The sequence below is a fragment of the Rhamphochromis sp. 'chilingali' genome, assembly GCF_963969265.1.
Source record: "Rhamphochromis sp. 'chilingali' genome assembly, chromosome: 1".
Lineage (NCBI taxonomy): Eukaryota > Metazoa > Chordata > Actinopteri > Cichliformes > Cichlidae > Rhamphochromis > Rhamphochromis sp. 'chilingali'.
The window spans coordinates 24,930,538-24,954,794 of NC_137929.1; the positions used below are offsets into that span (position 1 = coordinate 24,930,538).

Genomic DNA, 24,257 nt, shown 5'->3' on the forward strand with positions numbered 1-24,257 from the left:
AGAAAAGCTTTACACTGACTTTTCTCCTGGCTTACTTGGAAGTTACAAAAAGGGTTAAAAAATTTTTTTAATGGTTATCTACATTTTTATTTACACATCTCTGCTTTAAGTGTATGTTTCCTTTGCCACTCGGGGGGAACTTGCGTATGCTATTCATGAAGGTACTTTTTTGTTTGTTTGTTTTTTCATTTTAAAGTGTGCATATATAGTTCAAAGAAAGTGGATATCTTTGATGTGGGCTTACTGGTGTAATCGCAGTGAGTTATAAATTCCTTCCTACCCTGTCTCCGTCCCTGTCAGATACTCTTCACACGCATATGAGTTGTCCCTTTTGAGGTCAGGGCTGCACACATCAAAGCGAAGCGCACTTTCAAATGTGCACTTCACTCTATATGTGTTGTTTTCGGTGTTCACGTCATGTTCGAGAAAAAAAAAGCACCTCATAGTAATTCCTTAAATGTCACTTTGCCAGTCTAATTCTTTTATTCAACAAACCTACCTGGTTCAAGTTGAAATTGATTATTGTCACAATCAATGGATATAGAAGAAAAAGCCTTTGACATTGTGTAAATTGTGCCAAAAAAGTAACTTGCAATTATTTAATTTCTTTGTACATGGAGGACGTTACAGCTAAACAGAAACAGAGATACAGAGAGATAGACCAAAGGCGGCAGATAAGAGAATTTGTAGGTGTGTCTGTAGTATGAAGGCAAATTTTAATTTGTATCTGCACCTTCAGAATCAAGATATACCGGATCATACCTGTGTTTTAACATCCCAGAAGGGATGTTCGAGCCTTATCGCATGAACTAAAGTCAGGGCTCTTACAGATGAAAATATGCATAAAAATGCTTAATTATTCCTGATATTGTCACAGTTACATATTTACATAAAATTAGACAATAAGACACAATATACTGTGACCCTCCCATCACCTGAGAGTGGACAATGGCTATATACTAACAATATGTTTACTTAAAAATCAAACTTTCCCTCTGATAAACAGTTTGATGATATTCTCATATCATTAGAGTTTCGTGTCCAGCAATGTTAGATCCATTTCAAAGAAAATTTCATCAACTCTGGCTAAGAGCAGCTAAGAGCAGCAAAGATAGCAGCTGTTACCAACCGAAAAGTTCAGGATATCCTCAACAAAACACCTCAGTATCACTGTGTAACCAGAGAGAAGTGAGCTTCACTGACTCATCGAATGACATTAGAGTCCTTTCACGAAGTTTTAGAGCGTCCTCCGGAGTAAACAGACGTGGACACATTGAAAGCTGAGGTAAATAGTGGACTGACAGCCTGCACTCAGTACAAATGAATGGCACCCAGAGTTGCTTGTCCTACAGTGGCCACCGTAGCTAGGATTATGCGCTCTACTTGGGAGGAATAAGAAAACAGAATTCAGTTGACTGCAATCTGCAATTTACTGAGATCTAGTGTTAAGCGTTTGAAGACTTTAACTACAGTAAAACTAAGGAAAACAGTGCTTTGAAGCCACGGCACGACTAAAATTAACCACGTTTGACCATGTGCAATAACCTGTCTCGTTGTCTTTGAAATGGTTCCTTCGAAGACAGGGATCAGGTCTTTGTCCGCTCACTTTCAGTTAGCATCTTCAAATGGACTTTGGTGCATCAAGAAAGTAGTAACATGGAGACACTCAGTATCAGTATGCTATCTAATTGGGATTGAATGGTGGCCAAGTTGGCAATTACACGCAATGTGTTTGTGATAATATGGCAATTAACTGTGATAAAATGGCAAAATAATAAATGTGTTGCCATCTAGTTATACAGAAATTCACATTAGCTACTCACATTAAGAAAGAAGCCAGAACATTAAAACTTTAAACCACAAATTTGGAAATCCTTTCATAAAAAGTGGTGTAGTTCCTGCAAGATGGCAATTTAGGTCCAAATTCACATAGACACTAGTAGGGCTGTTCGATATAACGATATAAAAACGTCTATCGTTTCATTTTACGCTATCGTTTGTTTCATGGTGTCGCAAAGTAAACTGTTTACGTCAATATTTTTTCACCGTTCTGATGGTCACTGTAGTGGCTATATTAATTTCTTAACGTTCTCTATTTCTCTTATATTTAATATAACCACACTACGGACGGACAAGCGCCTGTTTTTATGCGTTGTCGTTAGCAACAACGACGGTAAAACCATCGCGTGTCCGCTTGTTTATTTTCCACATAAGCCTTTCAGAATAAAGCTCAAGATCCTGTTGAAACTTTTCAAAACAAACTGAATCACATGAAAGAGTATGCAGAGTATTTACGGATGAGAAGCAAAGAAGAGCCGTCAGGTGCTAAAAAGTAAACCTTAGACTCAAACGTTAGAACAGGCTTTTCCCCGCAGCACGCCGTGTAATAAATACTCACAAAGAAAACGGCGGCCGTTACAACTTATGTCTAAAAATGTATAGTTTCATGCATCTGTTAAAACACTCGACTCCAGCTACGTGACGCGCAGCTGGAAACACTTCACGCAAGTCGAGCTGCCCGAGATTCACAGAATTTACAGAAAATGTAAATTTTTTGTGATTTATATCGTTATCAGGAGGATAGATGTCTTATATCAGGATATGAGATTGTGGTCATATCGCACAGCCCTAGACACTAGGAAACCTTGCCAAGGTTAAACTCTTGTTATACATTGGAAAATAATCACAATACAACCAATTGATTCAAGTCCAGTATTGCAGAGTTATTTGCAAACCTTCGCCTGTCTATCTATCTGAGTGATTACAGTCAGGTTGAGTTAGGCTCTGAGTGTTTCGAGACAGGTTGCCTCCCACATGGTGAACAGTCATGTTGCACAAAGATTGAAAGTGGTCACCCAGAGGTTGAGGTTTTTCTGCTTCTAGTTATTGCTACAACTTGTTGCAGTCGATCTCTAACAGCAAAAAATCAACAAAATGTCAATGCAGCCACCGCACAACCACATTTTTCTTCGTGGTCAAGACGTTGCTGTTGTAATTTTACTGTAATGTGGCTGAGCCATTACTTAATTACCTAAATTAGTTAAGCAATAATATGTGAGAATAGTTCATACTTTCTAAAACTGCATCCCTGTGGCCTAATCCCTACATGCAAACATACTGTAGCTAGAGAGTCAATGTGGCAAAGAGAGCTATACATGTAGATTTATCCACCATTTAAATACTCTGTTACTACGTTATGTTAATGCGATAATTTCAAATCATTAATTGGGCAGGAAAGGTGTAGAAGCAGGTGTGTAAGAGAAAGATTATTTCAGTCTGACGGCAGTCTAAAGAGACAGCAGATTGGACAGACAGATGATAGCATATGGATGAAGAAAGATAGAAAACTAATTAAAAAAAGGAGAGTTAGGTTGGGTGTTGGTTCCTCTAGGAGTAATGGTCCCAGGTGTGTGAGATGAGGGGAAACAGGAAGGATGAGGGAAGGCGAAGGAATCTAGGTCCCCATATGCTCTATGAAGTCTGTCTTTCCTTCGCTCTCTTTCATCCCCTTTCATTTCAGGCTTTGCACAGACTCAGTGAGACATGCTGATCTTAGATCGCCTTTATTCCATTTGTGCATCTTCCTCGCCGTTCTGCCTCTCAGCATCTTTACTAGCTCTTATAGTGCACTGCAGGTTAAGTGAGGTGACACTGAAACTGAGTGGGTGGTGGTTTGGCGATGGAGTGACTGCGTGGCTGTTTGCATTTGTTTTTGTGTGGATTTCAGTAAGCTTTGATGATTTGTCCTCGCAGTCTAAGGTGTGTTTGGTGAGGATTCTATTCGCTGTTCTCTTTGTGGATATGGATTTCAGCATTTGTTTCTCACATTCTCTTGTTTTTTCCCTATTTAACTTGTCTGGTTGCTGAACTGGTTCCTTGCAGGTTTCTACTTTGTTGCACAGATTTGCGTGTACGGCGCAAGGCCACGTATCCCCACCGGTGTTTCCTTCCTTGACCACAGCGCAGAAACATGCCACGGATTGAAATGACAAATCTTCTAAAAATAGCCACTAAACTCACTCACCCTTCCCTTAAAGCAGCCCCACTCTGGCCGGATGATCACCTCCCCAATCACTGATCTCTCCACCCTAGCATGAAATGCAGGCTGCTCCCACTGTACATTCCACCCAGAGGAATGAGCCAACTCCCTTGTAAATTAGAGAGAGGGGGATTGTCATTGTTTTCTGCCAAACAAAAGCAGCAAGCAAACCGGAGCAGAACAGCTTCTAACCACTGGTTAGTTTGGCTTAGCAGCCAAGGGGGGCGGCTGCTGCGTCACAAGGTTGGAGTGCCTCAAGGATTCGTCGCAGGGCCCTTTATCGCTTTCTTTTTTTTCCTGCCATCTCAATTCTCTATTATTGTGGGCATGTAAGTGTGCCCATGTGCAGGCCCTCAGGCTGTTGTCAGGCAGATCATGGGAAATGTCGGGAGCTAGCCTGGCTGTGTGCATTTACCTACGTATCTCTGTTCCCTAAAGAAGAAAAAGAAAGAAAGCAGAAGGAAAGAAGTGAGACTAGGGAATCAGGAGCAGGCTTACAACAGAGGAATGGAGTGAAATCCTTGACGTGTATAAAACATGTCCGTAGGGGGAATTACAAGCACAGCAAGATTCACAGACTTCCAACTTCTTAAAACAACACTCGCTGTCCCACACCCCCAACCCCCTCCTTCGCCATTCTCAGCCTGCACTCCACTACCACCCCCTCCACCCGTGCTCCTTGCCCCTGGAGTAGTTAAAGGCAAGGGATAATCTGTGGAGGAATTCCAAAAGGCAGGAATCCAGGGATTATCCAAAGGAAGAAAATGGTAGATGATGGAATTATTTAGGGTTTACCTGAAATCATTGCTCGGGTTTTGTGCTTTTGAGATGGAAATTGGTAAAGGCTTGACTGATTTTTATTTTGAAAATTAAATGCATTTAGAGCTTTGGCTGTGTTAAAGTCAGCGTTTGTGGGGTTTTAAGAGTTTCCTAATGCAGACAGTAGGCAGATTAATTTAAGGAGAGTTAAAATCATTGTTTGTTGCTGCTGGATTTTTTTAAACAATAATGATAGAGGTAATAAAACTGTGGGACATTCTTACTAGTTTCATTGTTTCTTTAAAAAACGACTTTCTTCCAACTTATTTAAGTCTCCAGGTTACCTAGTCTGACACATTATTAGTATTAAATAGTTGCACAATATAAATAATCTGATATTCTGTGTGGGCTCGTTTTCTTCTGTTGCTCCATTTTTCTCTGAGCCACCAGTGGACTGGCAGCAAACACAAAGGAATTGTGGGAATTGTTATTGAATTTAAGGCTAATTGCACTGATATGATAACAATTTGGTTTTGACGTACCATGGCTTCGCAAAATAACACTGTTTTCAAAGCCATCACGCGAGTGCTATTTATGCAAAATAATTTATCGCACATACAGTTTTTTTTTCATTGCATGTCGCTGTAGAGCTCTACAGGACCAATTGAATTAACTGAGAAGTGTTTTAATAAACTGGAAATTGTATAATGAGTTAGTTTTTGACATGCTAGTCCTACCATGGCAAATTTGTTGCCTTCACCCTTTATTTCAGTGCAGATCTTTGGGGTTTGGAAACTGTGGAAAGTGAAACTCAGGCTGTATCTGTTCAAAGCTCTCTGTGGTGCAGTGAAATAACTAATGCTTCCTATTACTTTATTTGACCTCCAGAATTTGGCAGAGAAAAATCGTCCTTGTGTTCCTTATGTGGCTACAGCCTCAGGCTACGGTAAATATAGGCTGGCAGCAGAATAGTGTTGTGTTACATTATCTGTGTATGGCTGTTATTGTAAACAGGCTACATCTTTGGGGCTTAGCTCCTCCTGTCCTACTTAGCTGGTCGATAAACAGGCTTTAGCTTTAATTATGTGATGTCTGATATTGCACGTTCTTACATCATGCTGGTGTCTTGTTTATGTGTTTTGTCTGGCCCTGTGTTATTTGTCCATCACTATTTCTCCGAGCCTCTGCCTGTGCATGCAGTTTGGATATCTGAGGATATAATAACCGTGGGTGTATGTCTGGCAAGTGTAATTGCTGCCACTCTGCACGGCTGGTCAATAGACTAGTACTGTGTGTGTGTGTGTGTGCGTGTGTTTGTGTGTGTGTGTATTTTCATATTTACATGGAGAATTACATCAGATCCTTTTTTTAAATATCTAAATGTCAGTACATATTTTCTGCTGTAGTTTTAGTTGAGACATATGATTGTGTGTATGTGTTTTCGTTAATATACATTCAGCATCAACTTTAGGTACAGTGGTAAAATATTATCCACTCATTTCAATTCATTTCAGTTTTATTTATATAGCATCAAATCTCAATAAAAGTCACGTCAGGCACTTTGTAAAGTAAAGACCTAAAATTATATAGAAAAGAACCCACAACAGTCCCATCCCAAGACCCCATGTGAGGAGGCAGTTGGCGACAGTGGGAAGGAAAAACTCCCATTTAATAGGAAGAAACCTCCTGCTGATGCAGTTCTGTACACCGACACTAGTTACTTTAACGGTAAACAAGATTTGATGACCTTTTTGACAAAATCAACTGAAAATTAGATTTGAAACGCTTCATAAAGGTTAGTCAGTTGCATTAGATTTGAGAGGCATGGCTAATAAAACGTGTTTTTCGTTTTCTCGCACTACTGAAGTATGTTTGAGTGTTACATTTGTTGCATTGTGTTCAATGGCATTATAATAGGCAAATAGGGCTGCCACGATTTGTCGACTAGTCACGATTACGTCGACTATCAAAATCGTCGACGACTGATTTAATAGTCGACGCGTCGTTTGAAACTTTGTAAGATCACAAAAGACGCAGGAATAAGTGGCAGGATTTAAGAGTGTAATAACGGACTGAAACAGAAGATGGCAGCATTGCATGTACAAGGATGTCAGCTACCGTTAAACCCCGAAGAAGAAGAAGAAGAAGCAGCTGTGTCCCAGAATTCATAGCGCGGCCCAGCGCAGTTTCCAACAATGGCGGCAGCTAGTTAGTTTTAATGTTACTCTTATTCTTCTTTCTGGGTCACAAAATAAACGTTTAACATATTTTCAGGCGAGAATGTAGCTGTGTAAACCTCAAATATCTGCTCAGTTTACAAGGACACCACATATTTTCAAAAGCGCTCCGACGTTTTCGGAGACGTCTGTTACCCACTAGCTCGTTAGCGAGCCGGGGGCTAGGCTCACTAGCACCGTGAGAACACCGGACTCCCCACAAATCGTTTTCAAACCCACCGCTGTCTTTCGCTACTCAGGTTAAATATATATGAGTCACTTAGATAACTTAAAATGTTATTGTTTGGCTTTTTTTTTTTAGTATTTTATTTGTTCCTGAGTAAATCAGTTTGTCTGAGATTAAAGTTATAGTTTTTACACAGCTGAATAAATGTCAAGCAGACAGCTGATTATCAGAAGTGTGAGATGCTCGAGAATATACTCCAGTGTCCTGTTATAGTTTAGATAGCAAGGAGTTTATTAAACTTCACCGAAACAATCTGCAAATTTCATAAAAATTTAACAAACTATCATCTTGTCTTTATTTTTAGTTAGCACTTACCTTAAACACTTAAAGCTGTAAGCTAATGATAGTTATATAAGAGCAGATGCCGCTGGTGCAATAAGCTGTAGTTTTACGTCCAATGGATGATGATCTGATTAGTCGACTAATCGCAAAAATAATCGGTGACTAGTCGACTATCAAAATAATCGTTTGTGGCAGCCCTATAGGCAAATAAATTAATCAGCTTGGAGTTCAATATTTTTTTAGTTAAAAATGCTATAAAACTATAGAAGTCTCTGCCAGGATTATTTCAGGAATATGACAGAAAAAAAGTCAAGGAAACAGCGTCTGTGATTGGCCAATCTCCCAATCAAAGTCTTCTTCATTAATTCAAACTGATCCGACTTTCCTTTGGAGGATTATCTGATGATGAGTCAACCCGCCATTTTCAGTTTAAGAGTTTACACTTTCAAAGCCGAGGCTGTGATCAGGTGCATGGATTTTGGGGGACAGGAATGTAACTTTACTCTAAGATGCTGAGGTTTCTGGGAGAGAGCATTCAACACAAACAACCTTGACTGCAACACGTGCCAGCACGCTTCATGAAAATAGTATTTTTATTTCTTTGTCCACCACCTGCCCCAGTTTCCAACTTCCTTGACAATTTGGCCGCTTCCCAGAAGTGTAAAAGTGTGCTCTTCTGACACAGTGGAGGAGAACCAGGATGTATCACAGAGATAAAAGTTCAAGGGGATAGAGCGATACTTCTCCTGAATAATCTGCTCAAAGCAGGAATTGGGTGCAAATATTTGATGCAAAATATTAAGATAAGTGCAAAGTTCAGTATCTACTTACTTTATGTCAAATGGGTGTAACATGCAGTGGAAGTGTTGGTCTGTGTGAAGTGGCTTTTTACTCAGCTCTACTATGTCTGATTTCTATTGGCCAGTGCTGCTGTGGAAATGTGTGAATTATTTGTAATCTCTGTGGTATGCTTGCTTTTCAGGTACAGGCATTTGGCCACCCACTTAGTCCATACACATCCAGAGTGTTCTCAACAGTGGCAGGTAAGATGAACAAGCTTATCCGTGTGTGTGCGTGTGTGTATTTTTACTCTAATAGATTATCGATGCACTGCTGGGTTGGTTGGCTGCAGCAGACAGTGGAAATGGGCCTGGCCTCCCCTGAGGAAACGAGATATCTCACACAGGCACACTACACACAGTAGCTACAGACACAGGCACAGTGTGACTTGCGAGGGAAAAAAAAGCTCTCACGCGCAAGACTTTAAAGCACATTTTGCACACTCACACACACTTACGAACAATTAGACACACCACACACCTGCTGGGTTTTCAGATGAAGCTGAGCTCCATACTGGCTCTAACCGAAGATAAAAGGGGGAGAAGAAGAAAGACAGGCAGGAGAGGAGGGACTAGAGAGAGGGATGGGAAGGTTGAGGAGAAGAGAGGAGGCGGGTAGGGAGCTATAAGACAAAGACAGAAAGCAGATAAAGCAGGAAGAGGAGGGGCATGGATGAAGAGTGATGGCCAACTCTTCCACCTCTCCTCCCTTCTTCCGTCTCACTCTCCTTTGTGAACAGATGGATAGAGGTATCAGATTGTAATGAGAGCCAAAACAGGAAAAAAGGGCTAGAAAGACACATATGTACGCTACACACACACACACACACATGACTGAACACAACACTTTTAACTATGCTGACAGATGCAGTACTTTGCATCCCGTGTAGTTTACTGGCTCTACGTTGTCCACAGCCATAATATTTACATGCATTCAGGTCAGATGGGTTCTGCAATACAGTGAGTTCACTGTATACAAAAATGTTACAAATCTGAGCAGTGCCTAGTGATGATGTTTCTCCTAGATAGACACACAGGGAAGAAGCTAGAGGCTCCAGGCGTGTGATGCATCAGACGAACAGAGGAAAGAAAGAGATGAGGCGAGATGAGCCCTGTACATTCTTACATGCAGAGTCATGAGGGTATGGTGAAGAATCCAAAAGTCACAAGTGTCAGTGAGTTCAACAGCAGGATGTGTTGAGTTCTTCGCGTATCACGGCATACTTCCTCTCTGAGTTGATGGACATTAATAATATTAGTACTGTAACATAACTGTGGCGCGGCTGTGGCTCGGAGGGTAGCATCTACTCACCGCGTGGTTAGCGGGTCGATCCCTGACTGCTTCATCTCAAAGTGTTCTCGGACAAGATGCTGAACTCGATGCACTCATCAGCGTGAGTGTTGGATAGAAAGATATTGGGTGATTAGTGTAGAAAACCACTATATAAGAACTCAAACATGACTTAGTTTTGACAGCAGAGGTTGGGAGTCCAGCAATTTATACGCCAAGCAACTTCAGGAATGCTGCTTTATTCAATATTAACACACATTTAAGGGGAACACTAGTGGTCTTTAATCACTTCAGTCATCAGTTAACAGTTTAAACATTAACAATCCTACGAGTCTTTGTGCTGTCAGGTGCAAAACTGTACTCCGTCTCCAACTATGTTTATATCTAACTGTCAATTTAAGGTTTGCAAACTTTTAAACATTCAAACGAAGTGAACTCTCAATAGGATGTTTTCCATCAGTTTTTTGGAAATTGCTGTCGAAGTTGAGCATCCACTAAAAAGCTGGGAAGTGTCTTTCGGCAGCCGATTGGGGTTAGGTTTCCTTGGAGGATTTTTCACTACTCCCAAGCTTTTCCATAACTTTTTTGAAAGAAGTGCCAAAAATGGCCTTTAAAAGCACTTACCGACGGCCTTGCCGAGAGCTGGATTTGAAGATTAATGTCTCTCTCATGTGTGTCGGGTAAATGGCCGCAGGCAGCAGCTGCTTAGCTTAGCACAAAGCCTGTAAACAGACATCCTGAAGCCTTGTCATCGCTGTGCTTTTGGATGTCATCCAGTTTCGTTTTCAGGAAGCTACTGTTACAGGGAAAGGAAAAGTGTGGCACATAACCCTTTGGAAAACCACAACTTGTCAGTTGCACTCTTCTTCTGATCTAACTCTTGGCAAGGAAGCAGGTCTTTCTTAAAGAGCAGTATTGTAGTCGTACAAAAAGAGACGTACATGCGTCTTCGCAGAGAAGGGTCGTTTTAGCTCTGTGTGTGTGTGTGTGTGTGTGTGTGTGTGTGTGTGTGTGTGTGTGTGTGTGTGTGTGTGTGTGTGTGTGTGTGTGTGTGCGTTGACGCTTATTGTGGTGCCTTTGCATCTACTCACAGGGTAAATCAGTTGCTTTTCTTAGTGACTGCTAAACGCACTGGTAATCCTTCCAGTTGAACTTGTTGTGGCAAAGAATCAACAGCAGAAGAAGAGTGCAACACATTTCAGGGAAACAAAGAGGGAGGGGGTGCAGGGAGAGGCAAAGCCTAAACTAGTATTAAATGAACACAGCTGTGCCTCGTTAAACATTAATTGGCAATTAATCAGACCCCACCCCCCCATCCCCAGTTGATTATATCTTTAAAAAAAAAAGGGAGAGAGAGAGAGAATAAAGTAAATTATTCACCAGCATCAGGAAAATCTGTTCCATCACAACCTCTCCGTCTCCCTCCCTGCTTCTTCTCTCCTCCATCTTCTTGCCCGTCTCCTCCCTCTCTGTGCTTCTTTCATTTCATTAATATAGTTTTATGCCTTTATCTGCGCTTCCTTCCCCTCATCCGTCTATAGTTTATCCAAAGATGGAAAACGAGGGAGCGAAAGAGAGATGTCATAGAACGGAGGAAGTGCCAGAGGGGGCGAAGGATGGAAGACGGGGAGGAAGGAGAGGCCCCCAAATGAAGGATTACAACAGGGAGAGCGGGACTGTTAGTTAACTGCGTGTGCGGATACATCCTCACTTGTTGATTTCTTGGTCTTGAGGTTATAAAACCTTGCCGAGTGAATAGAGTAGCCATAGCATAGCCAACATCTGGCAAAGACTGAAATTTGCACTGTAAAGGTATAGTTGCACATCTTCACTGACAGGGGAATTGGTCCAGGTGACTAAAGATCAAAGTGGGTCATAGGTCTGATTTTGGTGATTTATAGTAAACAGAAACAGGACTCTGACAGTTGAGCTGTTTTTTAAAACCTGCAGTTCCATGATTACTGTTACTAAACTAAAGTGTGTGAATGCATTCCTGTAATTACATATCGCATGTGGCAGAGTAAGTTTGTGGACAGAACGACATCAATTCATCAAACTGACGAGGCGTCCGTGCCTGAAAAGTGCGAAACTTCTGACCCCTAACCTGCATGAGTCAGGAAGGACAGGTTTTGAGATGCTGAATCGACAAAAACTTGAAACACGAAACCAGCCGGTGTTTGATATTCATCCACTTTGGAGATAGAAAAAAGAAAAAGCTGAAATTTTGGTCTGAGGCAGAGAGAAAACGTGTATTTTCAAATGCTCTCAGAGCAACCTGCGAACGATGTTGAGGTTCATATGCAGCATATGTGGCCGCAGGCACTTTCTGTTCCTACTGTAAAGTGTTTGAAGGCGAACTGTGCGCACCGTGTGCGTGCAGTAAACCCAGTCTGTCCTGCAGATCCAGTGCTTCAGGCTGTTCTGCCCAGTGCTACAAGCTTATATAACAGTACTGATTACAGCAGCAAGAATAACCTGCCTTGCACTCACTGACACACTTTTTTTCCCCCCACCTCCCCTCGATCTGTCGCTATCTCCTCATCCCAGCTCACACTTGTTTCCTCTCTCCCACAACTAGGCTATTTCCATCTCACTCAATTAAATGATCTCTCAAACATGCTCTCTCTGTTTCCCTCTGTGTCTTTTCATTATCTGACGCTGCTTCCTTTCTCTTTGCTCTCTTTATTGGTGTCACTTTGGCTACATCCCAAAATTCACGGCTATTATTCACCCTTTCTCCACTCATACCTCTATTTCTCGCTTCTTTGCAGTCTTCTCTAACGGTTGCCGTCTATCTGCCCTCAGAATCTCAGTCTCTTTCTCTCGCGCTTTCACTCCGTCTGGGCTTCGGCTCAATAATTACAAATGCTATGAATATTGGCTAGAGGCCAAATCAGCACAGCAATCAATACAGTGAGAGAATTATGTAACGTGGCACCCAACTGACTGGTCGTCTCTCCTTGTTCCTTGCTCGGTAGTTTCCTCTTTTGCTCCCTACCCTCTGCCATTGTCTCACCTTGTTTACTTCCCTTTATTTGCTTTTGCCCTCATTTAACCAACTGCATTGTCAGTCGTATTTATCAGCAGGTTCAGTTTTAGGCTGAAACTGAACCTGTGCAGGCTTACGCTGTTGTCACATCTGAATAACTGCCAAGAATCAAAGTCTAAATATGATTTTTTAAAATATAATTAGATCTTTAACCTGGTGGGTGTGTGAGATGGAAAATAAAGTTTTTAGAAACAACACAAGGGGACGCACTCTGGAGTTTAGTCTGTGTAAAGGCTCATTTGTTTGTGATCACTGCCTAATTACAGTGTAGCTTGAAGCCAGGGAGAGCATTAGAAGTGAGGCATGGGCAGGTAGAAACTACACTAAGCAGTCTGTCAATTGTCCTGCTTGCTAGGGTAAAACTGTAAAAGTGCTTGTGCGACTTCAAGTCGACTCCCAGGTTTTCTGGTTAAATAGACTCACAACAACATTTTATCTACTTGATCAAATGAATTATCTCACATCTTTGTTTGACTTCCTCATTGGGCTGTTGCCAAGCTCCTTTGCTTAGCCATTGAGAGTAGAACTGCAGCAGACTGCAGATGTGCCTGCACTCGGTTATTCTGGGAAGCGTGCAGTTTGACTCCTCTGTGAGCTAGTAGCCTACACCAGATCCCTTTTGTATTAGAGCGCTATTTATGTATCTCGTATAAAAGCGTTCACTCGTCTAACTGCACATACTTGCGTGACGTCCCATTCCAAATCCATAGGGTTTATTATGATGTTGGCACGCCCTTTGCAGCTATAAGAGCTTCAAATCTTCTAAATGGTAAATGGCCTGTATTTGTATAGCGCTTTTATTAGTCCCGCCTAGGGACCCCAAAGCGCTTTACACACCCAGTCATCCACCCATTCACACACTGGTGGAGGCAAGCTATAGTTGTAGCCACAGCTGCCCTGGGGCAGACTGACAGAAGCGAGGCTGCCATATCGCGCCATCGGCCCTTCTGGCCATCACCAGTAGGCGGTAGGCGAAGTGTCTTGCCCAAGGACACAACGACCGAGACTGTCCGAGCCGGGGCTTGAACCAGCAACCTTCCAATTACAAGGCGAACTCCCAACTCTTGAGCTAGGAAGGCTTTTACAGGGTTTAGGAGTTTGTTTATAGGAATTTTTGACCGTTCTTCCAGAAACACATTCGTGAGGTCTGACACTGATCTTATAATAAGTAGGCCTGGCTCGCAATCTTTGGTTTAATTAATTACAAAGGTGTGCTGTCAGGTTGAGATCAGGACTCTGTGCGGGCCAGTCAAGTTCTTCCACACCAAAACTCTCTCATCCGTGTCTTTATGGACCTTGCGTTATGCACTGGTGCGCAGTCATGTTGGAACAGGAAAGGGCCGTCCCCAAGCTTTTCCCAGAAAGTTGGGAGCATGAAATTGTCCAAAATGACTTGGATAATGAAGTTTAACCATTAAGAGTTCCTTTCACTGGAACTAAGGAGCTGAATCTAAACCCTGAAAAACAACCCCACACAAACTTTACACTTGGCACGGTGCAGTTAAACAAGTACCGTTCACCTGGGAACCGCCAAACGCAGACTCGTATATCGGGTTGCCAGACAGAAAAATGTGATTAATTTCTCCAGAGAATACGCCAACATGCTTTTGTACCACTGGATCCAACACTTTGGGTTGACCTTGGTGATGTAAGGCTTGGATGCAGCTGTTCGTCCGTGGAATCCCCTTCCATGAAGCTTTCTACGCACAGTTCTTAACCTAATCTGAAGGTCACATGAAGTTTAGAGGTCTGTAGCGATTGATTCTGCAGAAAGTTGGTAATCTCTGCTGACCACGTGCCTCACCTCACCCAGCCTACCAATTTGGTGTCATTCCACTTTGTTATAATACCACTAACAGCTGATTGTGAAATAGTTAGTAGCGAGGAAATTTTACAAATGTGCACAGGTGGCATCCTATCACAGCGACCCAGTTTTTCACAAATGTTTGCTTTTGATTTTATGCACCTGTGGCCATGAAAGTGATCGGAACACCTGAATTCAATGATTTGGAAGGATGACTGAATACTTTTGGCAACATAGTGTATCTTTGTCTCACGTACTCCTCCGAGGTTACCGAATTATGCTGCTTGCTTTTACGTTTGAACTGACACCTGTAAGTAATGTGTACGAAAACTTGTATAATCATTTGCTTTTCCATCATGCAGATGATGAAGAACCTTTTTTAATGCAAATAACGACAAAACTGTAACTTTATTGTGACGGAAGTGTTATAGCAGTGCGTTACGTTACTGCATCACAGCCGAGTGCAATGAAACTGAAGTAAATCGCTACTTTGGTAGCCAGCACTGATCAGAAGTCATAATCACCAATAATGCATTTTAATTTTCCACTGCAAATATATTAAATATGTATGGATCTACACGCTGTGCATCTATAACAGTGATGCAGCAGCCGTTTAAGTTGTCCTGTTCAACTTTGTACTCAAATGCTTGTTATTGGAAAGAGAATATTGAGACAGAAGCACTGAGGGCTCAGTGTTTCTGTCTCAATATTCTCTGTTACCTCACTATTCTGGTCATGCAGCGTGGAGCTGTGTGTCATGGTGCCCCTACATTTTTGTTGCGGGTGGGGGGTTGGGGTCTATAGGAGTCAGGTAGTGCAATAGTAGTGCCAGTCTTTCCTCCAGTCTGTGCCCTGGTCAGAGAGCAGTGGCTCCATGCTGTACTTTCCATACCGTCACCCTGTAACCGCCAACCCCCCCTCCTGTCTCTCTCTCTGCCGGCTTTCCGACTGTACTTTTTCTCTATGCTCTGGAATTCCATCTTCCTGCACGTGGACAGCACTTAAAAGGGCATTTTGTGTGTTTATGTGTGTCTAAACGTGAGCTTTAGGAAACAACTCTGTGAGGAAGAGGAAGCATGGAGTATGTATTTTTGTGTGCAACATGTCAGCAAGTGGACACTACTGTCTCTACCCCTGAACTTAGTTTCTGTGCCTGCTGTACATGCAGCACATTTTGTAGCCACTCATTTAATAAAGTGGTCCAAAGCTGTGAACAAAGTGTTACTTGTTAGAAAACATTTAAAAGATCATTTTGAATAGCGTTCCTTGTTCATTAGCCAGCCTTGCACGCTCAGTATCAATCTGAAAAGCTCTTCATTAGTTACACAAATGTCTTGTGATGTCCTCAAGATAACAAAAACACTAGCAAAGCAGTGGAAGGAAAGAAAGTAGTGGAAAACATAAAGGCTGACATTCAGTCTCATTGGGGGTCCCATATATATGTGTGTATGTGTGCCTATATATAGGTGTTTTTACTGTTACGTGTATCAGTAAAACGTTGAGCAGATGAGGTTCCAGTTAAACCTAGATATCAAACATACGTAAACAAATTAGCCACACTGTCCAGTCTCAACTTTGTTTAGTAGTTGCACACATGCAGACTTATGCTGTGAAGGGTCGTTACAGCTTTATGATGTGATCTGATTTGCCTTAACTGTTGGCAAAACCGGAGCAGGTTGCAAGTGAGCCAAGTCTGACCATTTTCTCCATGCTGGATCAGTGACTCAGATTCATTGCGGTTAAAAACTATGAAGAATTAGGCCAAATCGTCATAAAATGGGAATTATTCTTTAGGTTCAAATTTTGCACAAAAAACACCCCCAAAAGTTTAGAAGGTGGAAACTGATTAATTTAATTCAAAATAAATCCCAAAGTCTGTAAACGCAGGTCGGGTTGTTTCTTAATCTGGACATTATTGTTCTCACTAAGCCTTGTGTTGGTCTCTGTTCCCCACTGCGCAAAGTGACGTCACAGTGACATCTTTAATAAGTCATTTTTGGACGTACAATTTTGGTCCACTGAATGGGTTGCTTTGTAACGCCAGATGACGTTGTTTTTTAGTGTCTACTGAATGTCTAGTGTTGACATGAGTAGGTCCTCCGTGTACACGGTATTTATAATCCAAACGCGTCGTTGTAGACGTCCTTTCATTGTCCAACTTCAACGTATTTTAGACGTCATGCTATAGACGCTGTAGTACCATGCTTCCAGAGAGTGGAGGACATGTTTTCTGTACAGAAACAGTCATGAGTGAAGGAATGCAGGAAGGCAGAGTGATCAGCAGACACCTCCAAGATGGCGCCGGGCTCCTGACGCTAAAACAAAACTGAGCAGCTGCTCGGTGGCTTTGGAGCAGAAATGTTCCCAGTGTCTTACAGGCAGTTTGCAAAATGTGGGCATCGACAAAGACCGTAGAGCAGATAGTCCAGTTCAAACATTCATACTTGCACAACCCGTGCATCGCAACTTCTCTCAGTCCAGCTACCAATCACAGCCAAATTCGCTTTCTCTTACAAAGCTCTTCACAATAAAACACTATACTCGTAAAAATAAACCATATATAATGCAAATGCTTTTTTAATCTTGTTAAACACATTGTACGTCTTTTAAAAGGAATTCCAAATGTTTTCTAAATACTTTAACCATTATTATTTTACTTTTTAACATGGATTTCAATGTTTTTATTATCTCAACACATTTTAAGAAATGACTTTTTTAACCTGGTTACAAACAAATAAGATGATTCGTTGAAATAAATAAACCAATTAAGGAAAAACAGTAAAATGTGAAATAACAAAAAAACCCCACATGTACTGAATAAAGTAGGCTAACGCATAATAAATCATGTTTGCTTATAAATAATCCTTATTCATATGTATTGTGTTGATAACGACAATGTTGCTATTCATCATATATCTATAATATATATTAAATTACATTTATTAATCATGTAAATGTGATGATGCAAAGTTCAAATGTTGAACGTCAGTCACATTGACGTCCAGGTTGGGTCATGGTCGGACGTTGTATAGATGTCAAGAATTGGCCGAGGACCGATGGACCCAATATAGACACGATCTGCACGTCTATCTGACGTCCAATGTTTAGTCAAGTCAAGTCAAGTCAAGTTTATTTATAGAGCACATTTAAAAACAACCAAGGCTGACCAAAGTGCTGTACAGTAAATACAGATAAAAATACAATAGAACACAATTTCGTAATAACACCTCGCTGATAAAAATAAAATAAAAATATATAAAACAAATAAATTAAACCTTTCTAAAAGCCAATGAAAAGAGGTGAGTTTTAAGAGCGGTTTTAAAAGTTTCTAGGCTTTTGGAGAGTCTGACGTGAGGAGGTAAACTGTTCCACAGTCTGGGTACAGCCACAGTTTAAGTGGGTCATCACCGGCTTCTCACATCTGTTGGTCGTGAAGATTTTTGGTGTTAATCGATTCACATCTGCATGGCAGCAGCATCAGAGTTTTATAAACCACCGGCGGTTTTCTACATCTGTATTGATTATATATTTTTTAATCATTAGTGTGTCTACTGTAGGTCAATGCACGTCTCCATCAGGCTTACATCACATTAATGAAGAAGAGAAATCGAGGTGGAGAGCGAGCACGGAGGCTCCTTCTGCTCTCCAATCCCATCTGCTTGACACAGAGGGAGGGAGGGAGGGAGGGAGAGAAACAGAGAGAGCGGTGGTAGACGAATGAGAACGAGGCCAGATCAGGCTGAGGGAGGGATGGGGGGTGAGGGGGGGTGGAAAGGGGGGAGGTGCTGTTTAGAGAAAGGCAGGGAGTGAAAAAAAAAATCAGAGGGAGGCAGGCTGGGGGGTTGGGCTCCGAGCTTGTGCATGTGAGAGAGAGAGAGGGAGAGAGAGAGAAAGCAGCCGAATGTGTGTTATATATGTATGTGTGTGCGTGTTTGTGCGCACATGTGTGTGTGTGTGTGCGCTCGCTCTGTTCCTTTCCTTTCTTTGTTTGACTACTGAGTGGGGGAAAAAGCGAGACAGAATATAGAAAGATAGAGAGAGAGGGTGAGGAAGAGGAACACAGACCGAGGAGAAGAGCAGGATCTAAAAGCAGTGTCACTTTTATTTTATTTAGAGAAGAAAAAGAAGAAGAAAGACAAAGAGGATTTCTGTTTTGGTGTCTTTTTCCCCCCCTTCAGTTCTTCCTTTGCAGGCTGTAGAATAAGAAATATACATATATATATACACAACAGCAACAACAACACTGCACTGAATGCTTTTGACAACAGTGTCATATTCAGGAGCAGTGAGTGTTTTGTGTGTTGGCTCAGTGCGCGTGTGTGCGCTGAGGAGGTGGGGGGAAGCAGCCTGTGCAGTTTAAAGGGAAAATACAAGGCACGCACAAAGCTGGGAGCACAGGCAGGCAAGACAGCAGGAAAGGCGAGGGAAGGGAAGGTAGTGGGAATCTGCTGAGCTGGCTGACGCTCTAACCGACAAGCTGCTTTTGGAATTTTTTTTTTTTTTTTTTTTTTTTTTTACGCCACCGATCCAGCCCTGGGTCTCCCCTCTGTGCTCGGCCTGGACCCGGCCACGGTAAGGCGAGCTTCCTATCCGCAAACCTCTCAGCTGTTTGACCACTGCCGCTCTGCAGACAAAAGCAGGAGAAAGTTGCTCTGTGTGTGCGTTTGTGTGTGTGCAGATGGAGAGGAGCTAAAGCTAAAGGCTGAAGCTAAGGCTGAAAGGCGTGAGGAATACAGCACAAAGGGAGCTTGTGTGCTCCAGCTGGGGCCGTGTGTGTGTGTGTGTACGCTTTTGTGGACGGCCGTGAGTGTTTATGTCTCGCGGTGTACCCAAACTTTTGCATGTAAGGGATGCCCCCAAAATAGACAAGCACTGAACAACTAAGCCCCCTCCTTTTTCTTTTCTCTCTCTCTTTTTTGAATTAGGATTTGTGCTGCTCTGGCTGATTGTGTGTAGAGTTAAGGCTTCTGTCATAATAGCCATCATATGGCAGTTCTTGGTGCTTTTCATGCAAGCAAATATTCTGAAATCAAACTATTGCTGGGAAGCAGAAGAAACCCAGTAAGAAGTCTCTTAAAGCTCCCAGCATGCTGGTTTTTAAACCAGCGGTTCGGTTCACAGCAGGGTGATCTAAATGCTCCAGGAGGATGTGCAGCCAGCTGGCTCACAAAAAAACACAAAAGTAGGGTTTTGGTTTTTTTTACTTGTGTCTTTTTAAAAAAAATCGTCTTCATCCTTCCTCCTCTCCTCTCTTGAGTTTCTTTTCTCCTTCTTTCCTCTTTCCTCTTCACTCCATGCTGATTTAAATGCCAGCTTTGCACAAAGGCTTTCTCTATTTCTTGCACATTCTTCTGCTTTTTTTCAGTGCTTTCCTTTTTCTTGCACTTTCTGACTTCATCTCTCTGTCATGATATTGGCAGGTGACTGTGCTGGAACATGGATCTTGTGACTTTACCGCTCAGGCACCGGGTGAATGCCTGTCTCTTCTGCACACGCAGATGCCGACTCCCATTATTAGTTTTTCAACACACACAGCTCACTAATACAAAGTGTGCGCCGTCCTGTCAAGTGTGTTGTGGTCTGGTCGTGGTGGCGGGGTTTTGGTCTGCTCTGGTCTTGTGGTTAGCACTTGCTTTTTAAAATGAGTGTGTGTTTGTGTGTGCGTGTTTATGTGCACGCTCCTCAGTGTAAGCGTGTGAGAAACTCGACACTTGCGCCGGCGTCTGCCTGGAGCTAATATTGGTGTCACTATGTGACTTTGTGTGCATTTGTGTGAGTGTGTATTGGCGTGTCGGTCCCTGTCCTAATTAAGTCCTTGCCCCCCTGCGTTCAAACCAATACAAACATTCCTAGAATAAAAGCCTGACTAGAAAGACATCTCACGCGTCCCACTGTAAACTGATCCCTCCAGTTCTCCCACTCACACACGTGAGCGTCCGGGTCTGCACATGCGCACACACACATTTCCACACACAAGGCAAAAAAAAATCTCTGTTACTATTTTATTTGCTGCCCCCACCCTTCCTGTTTTCCCTGGGGAATTTCCTCCTTTCTCTCTCTTTTTTTCATTAGTCCATTACCAGTGGAAGTAGAACATCTTCTGCTCTGACATTTCTTTCCTTTTATCTTTTGTTTCCTTTTCCTACATTTTATTCATTTCTTTTTTATATCCACCACTTCCTGTCCAGCTGTCATTATCCTGTAGTGGCGTGCCAGGCATGGTTCAGCCAGGGACGCCTGCTGTGGACTGGGATACATCATAGCTGCACACTCTCTATCCCACATAGCCTTGCCCAAATAGGAAATATTGTATACAGGACGCAGCCAGTACTAATGCTGCGCTAATCTGTTTATACTGTGCTGCTGGTTCCCATAGAGAGAACAGAGTATGCTGTATTAGCAGAGATAGATCTGACATTAGAGCTGGGCAGAACTGATTAAGATAAGGCAGGTCACAGAGTTGAGTTGCTGCGTGTTAGGTTTCAGGTGTTATATTAGAACAAAGACATTAAATAATGGAATGTGAGCAGTGAAGGAGCAGAAAGGAAAAGCAATGAATTTGAGTTGGTTTTTTTGCATTCTTGCATTTTAAAACAGCTCATATTTTTCATCATATGAAACCAAATACTACTTTCCAGGAAAACCTAATAAAAAGTTAACATAGGTTTAAAACAATAAATGTAGTGTGCACCACAGGTACAGGGCTTTTAAATAAACATAGCATAGTGATGTCCCCACACGGCTGCAGTTGTATTTTTTTGCCCTGCAGGAACAGTTTTGCATAGTCATTAGTCGGTGGGAGGGGCTGACCCTGCCCAGCTGCGAGTGGACGTGTGTTTTCCCAATGCAGATAAAATACGGGGATGAGGCCTGTGATGACTGTTGACTCTGGAGCTGTCTGTGTAGCAACAAGCCATTTCCTGCACTGAGAGCCATTAGGACGCCACCCAATTTCCCCCCCCCCCCTTTCGTCTGTCACCCACCATGTTCCTGTGTTCCTCTGCAGATGTGCACATACGTAAACACACATATACACGATGGATGGGTGGGAGTGGGGGGGGTGCTGTGTTTTTGCGCCTGAAATTGTGTGTGTACATGTGCTGCTCTCCTCTTTACCCCCTCCTCAGCCCCAGGGCAGTCCCCCATGGCTGAAGAAAAGGGGTGGGTTGGAGGGGGGTCGGGGGATTGCACATTCATTGGAATGGAGGTTGAGATAGCAGTGGGGAGGAGGTGGGGTGGGTTTTGGGGGGTTGTAAGAGTGATTGAGTGTGTTGCCTGGCGAAGAAAAAAAGGGGGGGGGGCAGAAAGAAGAGGGGAAAAGCCCCCTCCCCCCTCGTGTTTAAAGAACTGGAGGGGGAAAGGGGGGAGGAGAAGGAGAGGAGCAGACAGACAAGATAGGAGATTCAGGGGTGGAGGTGAGGGGAGGACGGGTGGATGGCTGGCGCCGTGGCTGGCTTGCGTTTGCGGAGAGAGGGGCTGGGCTATTAACAGCTCGTGTTCAAGTAATAGTTTGAGACGCTTTGATGTTCATAATTGTCTGTTTGCTCCTGGAGCTGATCCAATGAGCTGACAGCTCAACGCGGTGACGCTTTCGAGTCATCGCTGCAGTTCTGGACAAAACTGAGAAGACAAAAGTGGTTCTGAGCTCATGTGTGCAGAATATAGTGTCAAACAGTGATTAAGCCAAATGCTGGCTTAATCTAGACCGATTCATTCATATGTTGCTTGGACATTAATTGTAGTTTGTTTAAAAAAATGATATGTGTTTGATTTGGAAAGAATCAGGCTTTGGTGAGCTGTGCGTGTATAGTGGTACCAGCTGTCTTTGTGCTGTTTCCAAAGCAAGGTGCAATTTGGTGTGTTAAATAGTACATGTACCATGAGTGAACTCTACTTTCACAACTGTCATGTGTTCAAAGAGCATTTTTTTTATTGATTCGTGTTTTTTTATTTGTTTTTCGGCTACATGAGCTAGTGCTATGCTTCTTCTTTAATTGCAGTAGTTATATATATTCCAGAGTTTGTTAAAACACAAAGGGATAAGGCTTAGGTGACTAATTCTATTATGCAAGGTCAAAGGGCTCAAGAAGATTAGCTTTGGCCTTGGTGCTAATGCGTACCACGGTAACTAGCCTGCATAAGATGCCGTTTGATTAGCCGAGTGCGAGACAAAAGGCAGAGAAGCTGGGCAGGTTGAGGGAAGGTTAGGAGCACGTACTCGACTTCTTATTTGCACAGATAGGTTTGGCTCTGAGCTGCAGCCTGTGACGCTCGAGAGAGAGAAACGAATTAGAAAGAGAGAAAAGAAAAGGGGAGCACAGATGAAGAGATGTCTGGGACGGTGAAAGAAAAGTAGCCATGCTGAGACATTGAGAATACACACACACATGCACGCACACACACACACACACACACACACACACACACACACACACACACACACACACACACACACACACACACACACACACACACCCATTGGCAGGAGTAGTGTGCTGAGTGTGCACATGGTTTCTTTGTGTAGAGGAGAGGGGCCAGGGTTTGTTGATTTTAAGGTAATGACTTCCAGTTGTTTCAGTCAGGAGAGGGCTCTGTCACTACAACTAGAGAAACCCCAAATCCATAAAACACACACAGGCACACAGAGAGCGTGTGAGTGACTGGCACAGGTGTGTGTGCATCTAAAGCACAACTCTTTGGCCCGTGGTTGATTTTATTGCTGCTTTATAAAGGTCAACGGTGGAACTGTGCGTATGTTTACAGCATCTCTTGCATAATGTGCATGGATGGTTGTAGACTGTTAAACTGTGCTAGCTCAGTAATAATGGGCCCTGCACTTCTTTATAGGTCATGATACAATGGGAGGGATCACAGAGAGGCTAAGCAACACCAAAGAATGAGTTTTACAATAAACAGCAGTCAGCTGCATGTTGTACCAAGTACATCTAATGATAAGCAAGTATTTGTTCCTTCTGCTGTATTGCTTGTATTGCTTGTTAGCATCTTATGTGATGACGTTGTGTGCACTCTGAGGCGTATCCTGCTGTTGCACTGTGAATAGCAGCAGCTACTACATGGCTGGAATGTAAACTGCACACACACAGAAGGAATCTATAATGCAACTGCATAAACACACAAACGCACAGCAGCTGGGCCAGTGCCGCGTGCATTTACTGCACCCTGTAATTGCATGCGACAGGATGCTCTTTGAAGGTTCCTGCTCTCGGGCTGTCCTCTTTGTGTTTTCACCGTATTTGTTTATCTGCGGCGCTTCGCACCAAGCGATGTAGTCCTGCGCAGCTTCTCATTACGCGTTTGCGTGAATTTGCTTGTATACTCACGTCTGCCTCTCGGCTTTGGGGAACGCATGAGAGCGCCAGTCCTTGGAGCCGCACTCGAGAGCGGTGGCCCAGAGTCAGAAAAAGGGGGTTTGCGTGCAGGATATGTGTTTAACTTCTGCTGCTAATGATGCAAGAACGGAATGCAGTGTTTAGTCCCGCACCGGTTTCGCTGTTTGATTAATGAGTCGAGGTTTGTCATACTACATCAGATTTTTACTGCATAACGCGCTAACTCAAAGCTTGTATAACCTTAAATGAGCTACTTGTGCATTCAGTGCAAGGAAGAGAGGCACGGGGGTTCCATTACCCTCATTATCTCTCTTCATCACATTCGTGAGCGGTGGCTTTGCAGACGGGGTGTTGGTTTTAACTGGTATTTGTAGTACTAGC

General features: G+C 42.8%; 1 protein-coding gene across 5 annotated transcripts in view; it reads left to right on the forward strand.

The window, feature by feature from the left end:
• Window positions 1-24,257, forward strand: part of kdm6ba (lysine (K)-specific demethylase 6B, a) — a 105,517-nt gene that overhangs the window by 38,338 nt on the left and 42,922 nt on the right. For 3 of the 5 annotated variants that reach the window (XM_080904879.1, XM_080904876.1, XM_080904881.1), the window contains exon 1: window positions 18,447-19,098. The gene's annotated coding sequence lies outside the window, so the exon portion shown is untranslated. Of the gene's footprint in view, window positions 1-8,525; window positions 8,587-18,445; window positions 19,099-24,257 lie in introns of those variants that run through there. The other 2 variants (XM_080904878.1, XM_080904882.1) reach the window with 2 other exon arrangements.